The sequence below is a fragment of the Pseudopodoces humilis genome, chromosome 3, assembly GCF_049639895.1.
Source record: "Pseudopodoces humilis isolate 2021_Gansu_Grassland_sample_001 chromosome 3, ASM4963989v1, whole genome shotgun sequence".
NCBI lineage: Eukaryota > Metazoa > Chordata > Aves > Passeriformes > Paridae > Pseudopodoces > Pseudopodoces humilis.
In genome coordinates, this window is record NC_142202.1 from 41,246,762 (window position 1) to 41,258,207 (window position 11,446).

The following is an 11,446-nucleotide window of genomic DNA, read 5'->3' on the forward strand; positions in this document are numbered from 1 at the left end:
CTCCAAGCAAAATTTGACTAAAAAAGTTTTAAAATGCTTCATGTCCCTGCCACCTATATGCAATTAAAATTTTATTCTTTCTCTACCATTTTGAACAAAATTTTGAATTATTTTTGTTTACATTTATGTTTCAAGTAGACTTCCTGGATTCATCAGATAACTCATTTCTACTTTCTTCCAATATAGAACCAGCTCACCTCTTAGAGCAGCCTGTGGTCTGGCCATTCTCAACTCTGACCTTTCATCACAAAAGCCAGATTGAGGACTTAAATCCTCTTATTGATTGCCACTTTAGCTGTCTGAACAAAACCCACAAAATTAAAGCAGCTAAGGGCCTGGAAACTTCTTTAGGTTTAGGTAGGTGGCCGTGTTCAAAAAGCCTCATGTTTCCCTTGAAATTCTACAGTTTCTCAGTTGGATTTCAAGGGAATGTGTCGCAATTATCTTCTTATCTGTTTACTATCCTTTCTGAGGGGTTGAGCTTTCCCCGGTGTTAGAAATCTAAAGCAGGTCACTGAAAGGAAAGATATATTTTGGGGTTTTTTAGCACTCAGATCAGCTCTGACTTTGACCTACATCTGAAGTATCATTAAAAGAATGTGGATGCAGATTAATGACATTTATTGGGCTGGATGTTATGGTATGCCCTCAGTTTACAGCCTCCATATATGAGGCTTCATAAACATCTTTTGTGAAATCCTATCTTCACTCATGATAATGTCAAAATTCCTGTGGATGTCAATGGAGCCAGGCTGTCACTGCTCAGCTTTTTCAGGGGCTTGGTAGGTTTTCAGCCCTTCTCTGCACCACAGAATTTCTGTTATGATGGTTGTGCTGGTAAAACCCTCCCTTAGTGCAGCTACAATGAGCAAGCAGTGTTTTCTGACTGGAATACTGTTTTGTAGGTGTACTTCAACTGCATTCTTAAAAATCGTAACAAACCCGACTAGAATTCCTTTTTGGCAACATAAAAATGTTCATGTCAATAACTTTGCTGGCATTGAATCATAAGTTTGAGGAGGATGCACACAAATTTTTCATGCAACGCAAATGTAGTCACGTCAGGGTAACGCAGTGGGATGGGTATGGCCCACTTGAGGGGGTTATGAAATGGCTGCTTTTTAAAGTCAGCTGTTATGAAAACTTTACACATAATTAGGAGAAGAAGAGATCTTTGTTACTTTGTGTTACTGCACAAATCGAAGCACTCAAATATTTTGGCCATGTTTATTTAAGGACCGTAAAACCTCTTGCTCAAAACACCAACAATGCATACATAAGTCAGGACAGAAGTGAAGGATGTAGGCACTGTGGACATACATAAAGAGTATTGGCATAACATCAGTATTAAAGAAAGCATTTTTCAATATTTTTTGGAAAAAAAACCCCACAAAACTTTAAGAAAGACTCAAAAGAGAGCCAATAATGACTGTCACAGCTAAAACGCATCTTCCAACTGTGAGGGACCACTCAAAAGCCAGCACTGAAATAGTCTTGCTTGAAAATGCAGAAAGCAACATGAAGGTTAACACTACAGGTCAATCAGAGGTGGAAATTGATGTTGTGATAATGAATAAGAAATAGGTGGAAGAAAGCCATGAATGGTCTTGGAAGTGAAATCACTTTTGTTTGAGGGGGAGATGAGGGGCCAATTGTGCTCTGAGAGAAGGGTTATCAAGATCAAAGTAACAGGCTGGGAAAATGATCATTAAAACAGCATTCTCGAAGCCTCTGACCAGACAAGACTGCATTTGTCAAGGTCAGGGGAAAGGATGTTTAAGATACGAGTGTCTGTGTGACTTGAACTGCCTGTTACAAATCTTGTTGAAAGATAAGATTCCTTGAAAATGTAGGATGTAGGAAAATGTCTGGTAAGAAGTGCAATGGATTGTGAGCATTCATGTAGTCATACACAGAGCACTTCAGCTCTCACTCATTCATGACTATAGCATTATACAAAAGCGATCATCAGTGGGAATAGTTGCCTCAAATATAGTCCAAAATTGAATATAATTTAGTGCCCATGAAATCCAAGGTCCAAATGATCCTTTTTTCCTTGTTGTGACAGCGGGATTTATTCACCTTCATAATAATGCACAGTTACTACTGTGGTCCTCAGGCTGTAACAGAAGAGATCCAGGCAAAACATGTAAAAGTGTCAATAACATAAAGAACAAGAAAATTCCAAAACTTATTTATTTAGGTTTATTAAAAAAAGAGATTTTTATGAATCTGTGCTGCTACTGAAATGTTTGCTAGAAAAATAGGCTTGATGAGCAAGCTTTCCAGTACACCATTAAGGATGTGCATGTCTAGAGAGCTAAGCCTGGGTCTGGAAAAGGCTGGAATCCTTCCAGATAGGATGCTAATTATTAGTGCTGGGTTGTTCACTGAGAGAATGCTGAAATTCATCTTACCAACTGCAGGAAAAGAGAGCTCTGGCAACAAGCTAGCAGAACCACATGCCTTTTTTCAGGGAATGGTGAGTAGGTGCTTGTTTTGCTGAGGTCTTCCGCTAAGTTTTTGTCAGCACCATCTTTAGTTCACCACTATCCGCCTGAATTGCAACATTTTATGGTTTTTCACATACAGGTGGAAACATGGTTTTAGCAGTGTGGCACAGACTTAGGTGAACCTCCTAAGACATCTGTGTTCCAACAGAAAGCCAGGCTGTTACTGGGCTTCTGACCGATGCTGAGGAAGACATCAGCACAGAGGTCTAAGGGAAAGTGAAAAAAATGAGACTCAAACTTAACTATGTGCCAAACCTTATCTATTTTCATGCAAACATCACCACGTTAAAGAAGCAATTTCTCTTCAGAAAGATGATCTAGTTGTGTCATGTAGAAACACAAGCAGTACATACTGTTGCATGTAGTGGTTTACCTCTATGCCCAAATGTAAAGCAAGTAAAGAACAAAATCAGTCTGAAATTATTGCTGACAACAGAGTTGGCCTCCAGAGATGCTTTTCTGAAATGTAAGCAGTGAAGTGAAAATGCTCCATTTTCTACTGCAGTGTTGTTTATTTAAACCCAAATCTGAAAATATGATTGAAGTTTGGCTTGGATTCAACAATTTGATAAGGTATTTAAAGCTGCAGTACCATGTTTTGAATCACAGACTATTTCACTTCTTTCAGGTTTTCTGTGGTTAGGCAATTTCTCCTTTGGCTTATTTTAAAATCATTTTTAAAAGATATTAAAAGTGGAACTGTGGGAAACTCTGTTATAAAACACAAAACCACACGCAAAGCTTGTCTGCTGAATAGAATCTGGGCCTCAGAGGCCCTTGCTGAGTTTCAAAGATTTGCAAGAGTTTGCTCCAGGGTCATCTTGGAGCTTCTAGCTAATGTGAAAATATAACAAGAATTTTCAAAGAATTTTAGGCACTAAGAAACTATGAACAAAAAGTCATCCTATGATCTGTAAGCCCCAGTGGAGTAAACAGCATTTGGAACCTGATGCACTTCAAAGTGAAAGGATTTTTAAAAATACATCAGCAGCATTTAATAATCCTTTACTTTTAGATGGTCTGATAAAACAAGCTGAATTTAGCAGAAAGCTTGCAGCTGAGGTCAACACTCCCTAGATTGCAGCCACATAGTATTCTTAATTGGAAAATGTTTAAAGGCTGAACAAAGAAAAGAAAATGTCATTATGTCCTATTTCCAAGCAGTGTAATTAAAGCATTGCATAAATAACACAGCTTCCCTAAGGTCACACGAAAAGATCAGTAGCAATGTAGCAAGAGGTGTAAGAACTTCAGGTGGTGAATCTCCAGCTTTATCTTGAAAACAACACTGTTTCTCTAATTATGAGAATCCTAACAAGCAGAAGTCTTACTTACTGAATTGCTACTTTTTCTACTGCTTGCTCAAAGGAAAAGGCTGTAGTTTCTCTAGGTCCTTGGAAAGAGAAAATGCATAAACTATTTCCATTGAGAGCAATAGAAGGCAATTTCTAAACTTCCTCTGTCTTCAGGAGGTGACAATTGTGTCTTTTTAACGCAACTACAACTGCACCAAAAGTATATTTACAGCACCTGCTCTTTAAATTAGTTAACATGACATCACATGACATGCATCACATTAAAATTCAGCTGACCATTATTCAGCTTGTTTTTTTAAAAAAAATATCTATCATGAATTTAAAATAAACCAACACAACTTATCCAGGTATGGAGTTCAATCAACCACATCATCAAACATTTGGGAGACCTGCACAATCAGATTTAAATTCTGGCAAGAGTACTAGACAACTTTTCTGTTACATAGAAAGTTTCTTTCTACTCCTCCCTTGACTGTGACAATATTCCCCAAACAGTAATTTGTAAGATATGCCCTTGGCATGATATTTCATATTTACATGTTGGAAAGTTGCAGGCTAGCATCTGCATGGAGCCTTTTGCAAGGAATTGAAGGCATTTTTACCGAATGCCTAAGGTCTGTAATTCACCCAGAACATTCACTAGCAAATATTTCCTCACTGGAAAACGGAAATGTGGCTTTCATGTGGCAGCCTCATGCCAAATAGAAATTTCCCCAGTTTGCCACATACCCAGAATGGTTCAAAGGATCTGCAATCAAGCACTGTGGTCTTGTCCTAAGTGGTGGGTCAAATGCAAGCTGTGGCTTTTCCATGTACTTCAGCATAGCAAAGCTGAGGTCGGTGCTACCCCATTTTCCTCAGCTGAGAATATAGACTGCATTTCACATCTGGACATTTTGCGTCTTCACAAGATACTGCTGTCTAGGAACAATTATCTAAAATTATCTAAAATATCTAAAATTATCTAAATCTGGCACAAAACAGTCTATACAGAAAGCAGATTACAGCTGCCTCACAGAGTCTCTAAGTGCCAGAGCATTCAGCAGCTGGATGGGCCTCTGTTGATGGATTCATAGCATATATTAATCTTAAAAATATTAATATTTAGCCAGAACCATCAACTGTGTGACAGCAGTGGCTGGGAAACAAGAGTTCCAACACCTGCACTTGCACAGCATACATACATACATACACAGGCACACCAAGTTTCAGCTTTTGTTTTCATTTTGTGTTAAGAAGAATCTATCTGGGATGTCTTGAAACTAAAATTTTTCCTCTGAAACTTGGTAAAACACAGAAGCCTCACAATGAAAAGCTGCTACCCCCAGCTTCTGGAGCCTCACCACCACTAGCCTGAGAACTCCAAACCACTGTCTAGCATGGGACCTAGCTCTCTTCCCTTGTGAGAAATGTCATCCTAAACCTGAGATTACTCACAACAAGCTTTTGAAAAAATTAGACTTTTTCCTGAAAAGTTATGGTTTCAAGAAATCAGGATTTTCAAGGGAAGAGGTTTAAATTAAAAAAAAAAAAAATTCCTGACCAGCTTGTGTGTGGAAAACCCCTTGAGAACATATTGTCATGTTGATGCTTGATGCATGCCTGCTTCACCAGACCACGTCCTTAATATTAGACACACATAAAACTATCATGTCTTTCATCCTGAAGGAATGTGAAAGTAGTCCTAGGGCAACACAGACATGGTGCAAATGACTCAGTCCTGTCTCTGGCAAATATCTGAATCCCATTTGCCCTTCAAACTAGGTAATAGGGACTTGTCCTTTGTGGAACTGGCTCTCCAAATTGACTGCAAATTTTATGGATTGAGGTCAGAAAGAAGCAGTACATATGGTAGAAAGGCTACACACGGGGATTTACCTTAGATTTGGACTTTACTTGCTGGTGCCAGTAATATAACCTTGTGCAGTTACTTGGTATTTGTCACTTTATTTTTTTTTTTTTTATTTTGGCATATGTCTGCATGCATATGCCAGTGAATATTATGATCTTTCCTGCAAATATGTACTAGATCCCTCCAGACCAAATTGCTTTAAATAAACCTATGTTTATAAAGGAGCACACCCATGTCAACACTGATACATAACGTACACGTTGCAGTAAACTTCATCACAGTTAGAACCAGGGCTTAGTTGTACCAGCCTGGCAAACCTCTTATTGGAATACTTTAATAGTTAAGTATAGAAGTGACTATTCCAGGAACTCTGGGAGACACAGGCTTGGCTCATTTTTATTAGGTATGTCTCTAAATGGTGGTGCTGTGCTGGCTGGCACCAGAATAGTGCTTGGCCCTCAGCATTGCATAGGGAGCATAAACTTGGCAAGTCTGCCTTACAAATCACATATAAATCAGACCTGCCCAGCAAAATGGTCCCATTGCTAGAGTTCCTGTTCCCACACACAGGATTAATCTTTGAAGCCAAGTGCCTTAAAGATGTTTTTGTTTAAACTGTGGTGGTGTAAACATTAAGGTTTCAAGGAGTTTATTCCTTCAGCAAATATTTTTACAACACAAATAACAATTGCCCTATTTTTATATTGTTTTGTAATTTCTTTGTTGAACCATAAAATTTAATCTACAATTATCTGATGAGAAATGAATACATATCTGCATTATTTTTTTTTATTACAGCTACTGTTTCACAGCTTCTCTCATCCCACCTGGTTGTGTATATTTGTTTTTCTCTCTAGCATATGCATACTATTTTATATGTGACTTGAGATATGTGCATGGAAATTTAAACTGGAATGTTAAACTTTTATCTTGGTGGGACAGAATATGAAGTATTATAGACTAATATGTATTGGGAAAATGACACATTTTGGTCTATATAATATGCTAGTTGTTTCCCAGGAGCCTTGTCATTAATGAAGCAGACCTAATTTTTCTGCTCCTGGAAGTTTTTGAAATGGAGGACTTCCTGATCTATTCATGCTGTTTCTAGACACAGAGAAGTGTAGGTGCATTCACTTCCAAGTGAAGTAAGTGGGCATGATGTACATTAGTCTCAGCTAACTGTCACAGGATGAATATTCAGAAATCACTTCTGTAAAATACTAACTTTCTGTTCAAGTTTGAAACAGGCAGTGGTTCGAATAAGTCTCGATTTTCTCTAATTAGTATTGGCTAAAGACTTAAGCATTTTAGCCCTTATCCTTGTGTATTACCCACAAAAGAGACAGACTGAAACCCAACCAGAAACCACTTATTCTTGAAGTTGTGTATAAAGTTGACTCAAAAGATTTCTGGATTGTAGCCAAAACGAATTGATTTGCAGAAGAGAATGATGTTTAAATAAATATATATGTATGTATATATCACATCATGTATCTAGATGCTCAGAAGGTGAAGTAGAATTTCACAGTATATAATGTTTCATCTTTAGACTGGAGAGAATTTTATTGGCTTGAAAAGTAGGTCTCTTAATGAAAATATCTACAGAGAGAGAAGTTATGTTTGACAAGCCTGTTGCAAAGTAATACTCCTATCACTAGTAACAGCTTTTATAATTAAAACAAACAGATCACATCAGTCAAATTCATTTCAGCCGCAAAGTTTGTAGATGCTGCCATTAACAATTACATTTGCGACAAGTGCGTGGGAGTAACTTATACTGCTGAGTGTATAAATATAATGTATTTTCTCATGCAGACAGACTTTTGTTGTTAAATGAATCTAATATAGTTATAAGTTCTCAAATAGATGTACAAGTTCACCACTATACTTAACAGAGGTGATTTTCCCTAAATTCTGTAAATATAAAATGTACACATCTGATGCTGTGTGCTTTTGAAGACACTGCCACAAAAGGCAAAAGGTAAAAGACGTGAATACTACCCATTCACTGTATTTTCTCTGCAAGATATTCCACCTCAAAAAACTTGTACATGCAACTTCTACAGCAGTGAATTTTTTAGAAATCTTCTTCCCAGTCCTTCTGGAAAGGTGCTTGCCAAATTTCTGTTCTATTATTTTCAACAAAGGATGCACTTAAAAAGCTGGCAGAGTGCTTGCAAGGCAGAAGGTTGGAACATGTGTGCAACAAAGAAAGATCTCTCTGGATGCTGTGGTCCCCCAAAAGGATGAAGAGAAATATTTATTATCCTTGTCATCTCACTAATGATTTTGGGGGCATTTGTAATGATTCTGACTGCAGATTATCCACATCAGTACCAAATACCCATTAAGTGATAAAACAGAATTCCTGTAGTAGAATACCCTCTTCAAAGAAAGGGGATGCAATTTAAACTGAAGAAATACAAGACAGAGATAAACAGAATTGAATGGTATTAAGCGCTAAGCTTAAATGTTAAAGTCATCTAATTACATGAGTAGTAATTTATGATCTGGAGAAGCATGAACTGTTCCAGTGGGAAACAGTAATCAGAACATGACAGAAAATGCTAGGGTAAAACAACAGCAAAGGTTGTTGTCATGTATGTCAGCAGAGATTTAAGTGAAAGAAATGGGGAGTTTGCACGCTGGAAGAAGCATGACCCAAATTCCACATGCAAGGATGGGAAAGGAGGATACAGCAATGAAACAAGAGGGGTGGGAAGGGCAAAAAAACACAACGAGATTCAAGACACAAGGGTACAGCAGTAACAAAACTTCTGTCAGGGCTTTTGATGTCAAAGGAGTGAGAGAAAAAAGGACCTAAAACAAGAAAGAAAAAATGATTCAGCTGAGGAAGAAGAAATTATTTTAGCTGATGAGTATTAGGTAAGCTGCATAGGGGAAATTTGGTACCAGGGAATGCACTCAAAAGGAGGTTGAGGTAGGCCATGAGAGCAAAATGATGAGTGACACAGAAGAAAAATAGGTAGATTTAGAAGATTATGGAAGCAAAGAAGACAAAATTGAATGGGAACCCAAATATTAGGAAGTGAGGAGTGAAACGTAGTTTCATGATTGTAAATCTGAGTGTCTGGAAAGATGGAAGACTTGTCAAGAGTGATGAAAGAAATGGCATGGGGAATGGGTTTGGAGGAAAGACAAGAATTACTCTTATTTCTGGTTAGTTAGATCAGGGGCAAAGGGAAGGGGGCAGAGAGAATGCCTGTGCAAAAGATGATCCTAAATTTGAAGAATTCGATATCAAAATTGGCACATAGGCATTAGGCAGGACACCAAGGTGGCAGTGAGCTGACCCAGGAAAGCAGTACATACAAAGGCATGAGAAGATTAAGGAGGAGCACTCAGACATCTGTGAGTCTGCATCAGCCAGCAAGAGACGCTCGGTTTCTAAACCTGCACCACGGCACCAAGCCAGTATGCTACAGCTGCTGCATCAGCAAGACTGACAACATCTGAGGAAGATTTTGAGTAAGCAATTTCATTGAGGTCTGCACTTGACACAAATCCAACAAATACATGTTGAGCTACAAACTTTCCATATGTTAAAACTACTGATGCCCCCAAAAGCTGTGCACATCTTATGGATGCCTGAAACAGTATCTTCTGAGGTAGCTTAGCCCTGGCACCTAGAGCAACTTAACTAAGGGTAGCCTTCCAGAAGTTCTCTCTCTGCAGTAAAGAGAAGTGTTAGAACTGATTGTGATCTGAAAACGGTTGTCCTTTAAAACAAAAAGAAGCAACATCTCTGTGTCATCTGCCCTCAAATCACTTATATAGAAATCTCTGTGTTTCTGGTCCACAAATTTTAGAATGCATTGCTGGTTTTATTTAAAACAGAAAAGACTCTATGTAATGCAGATGAAACAAGGATTTGTTTTAATCAGCATGGACATTTACATGAATCATATGAATAACTGGAATAAATAGAATCAAAATAAAATAATATGGGAGAGGTGTTAAACCTCACACTTCCAGGCTCAACACATGTTGTGACTAAAGAGCAGCAGGAGAACTTCCCACACCTTCCTGCTGATGCTGTCCAATATCAGAGACAAAATATTGGGGTGCATTGCACTGTGGGTACCATGACAGGTTCCTGTGCTCTTACCTGTGCCTGATGCAGGTAAAGGTACTCAAATAGGCAGTTCCAGAGAGGTCTAAAATAGAGACCCTTCGATTGCTCACTGACAGTGGCTCATTTTCATCTCATTTTTTTTTAATTAAATAGAGAAATCTAAAGTTATATGAAAATTATAGTGTTAAAGCAGAGCTCATTTAAGTCTAGTTGTAGAATCAGCTTGTGACCATAGCTGAACATGACAAAATTTTTGCTGAACCACAGCAGAGCAGATCATATGTTTGCCATGTGGGATCTTAACCTCTGTAAGGCATTTGAAGTATCCACTTCCAATTTTAAAAGGCCCATGTCAGAAAAGTGAGTCTCAAACTATACAGCACCAATCCTCTGCTCTCTTTATTCCAATGAAAAACAATTTACAGAATTTAGCCAAACTGACAATTCACTTCATACCCAATTCTCCTTTCCATTTATCTCCACTCATTTAAAAAAAATCCTAGACTCTTCAGAAAGGAAGTTCATCACCAAATCCTCCCTGGGAAGGTGGATGAGAAAGCATGAGATGGAAGAGAATGAGCTGTTAAACCCTGGTCTGTGTTGCCATGTTTGATGGAGTGGAGGGATAGGTGCTCTGTTGTTCCATTGGTGGAGGGGAGTGGAAAGATTCGCCTCAGTGGGGCAGTGCTCCCGCCTGGTGTCTTTCCACCCTTGAACAGCACAGTCATGATCCCAGACAGACAGCGTCAGTTCAGCCCTGGACATCCCACTGGCGCTGAGCTGGCTGGTGATACATACATACCCTTCACATCCCTCGAAGGAAAAAAAGCCTGGCTGGAGATTTTGTGGGGCACCTGGGTGCTCCAGCAATACATCCCTAGTGGGAAGACCCAGCTGCCTCCTTTAACCTGACAATTTAATCTGTACAGGAATGATAAATTGTCATGCAGTGATTCAAGGGCGTACACATCCAGGTGATGCTGCTGATGGCTGTCCCTTCTGGCTCACTTGTTTCTAGCATTGCACCCTTAGCATCTCTATTGCCTTGCTCTGTATTAAACAATACCCTGACAACTCATGACAGCAGCAGCCACCAGATGAAGGAAAATCACATGAAATCTACATTAAAGAGCACAGGAGATGAAAAAGCCTCTTTATATTTAGTGTAGAATATAAGGCCAGAAAATAAGAAAAGCTGGAAAATTATTCCTTGAGAAATACAAGTTGAGGAAAGCTTAGTGAAATCAGACCATTTTTCAGAGGTAAAGAGACCAGAGAAGGCACAAAGTCTGCACCAAAAGAACTTATAAAAAAATGTAAAAATGAAAGAATAAAGGAAACTGACAGGCACAAAGCTGATAGGAATCTGAAATGCTTTGGATTTTATGATTAACAGAGAGCAGAATAAAAGAAATGAAGGACAGAGAGTTTCTCTAGGAAGTGTCAGCCTGGCCTTTAAACAAACTGTCAAAATACTGTGAGTGGGGATACAAATGAACAGAAGGGAGAAGGCTCAGTCAGACTGTGACAACAAAGTATGACAGTAAATAAGAATGAAAGAAGCTTGTCTTTTTTTGGAGAAAAAATGACAAGTGCATAGGAGTTTATCAGAGACATGGTGCTTCCTGCAGAGATGATGTACAAGGTAAATTCAGGTGCAAACATA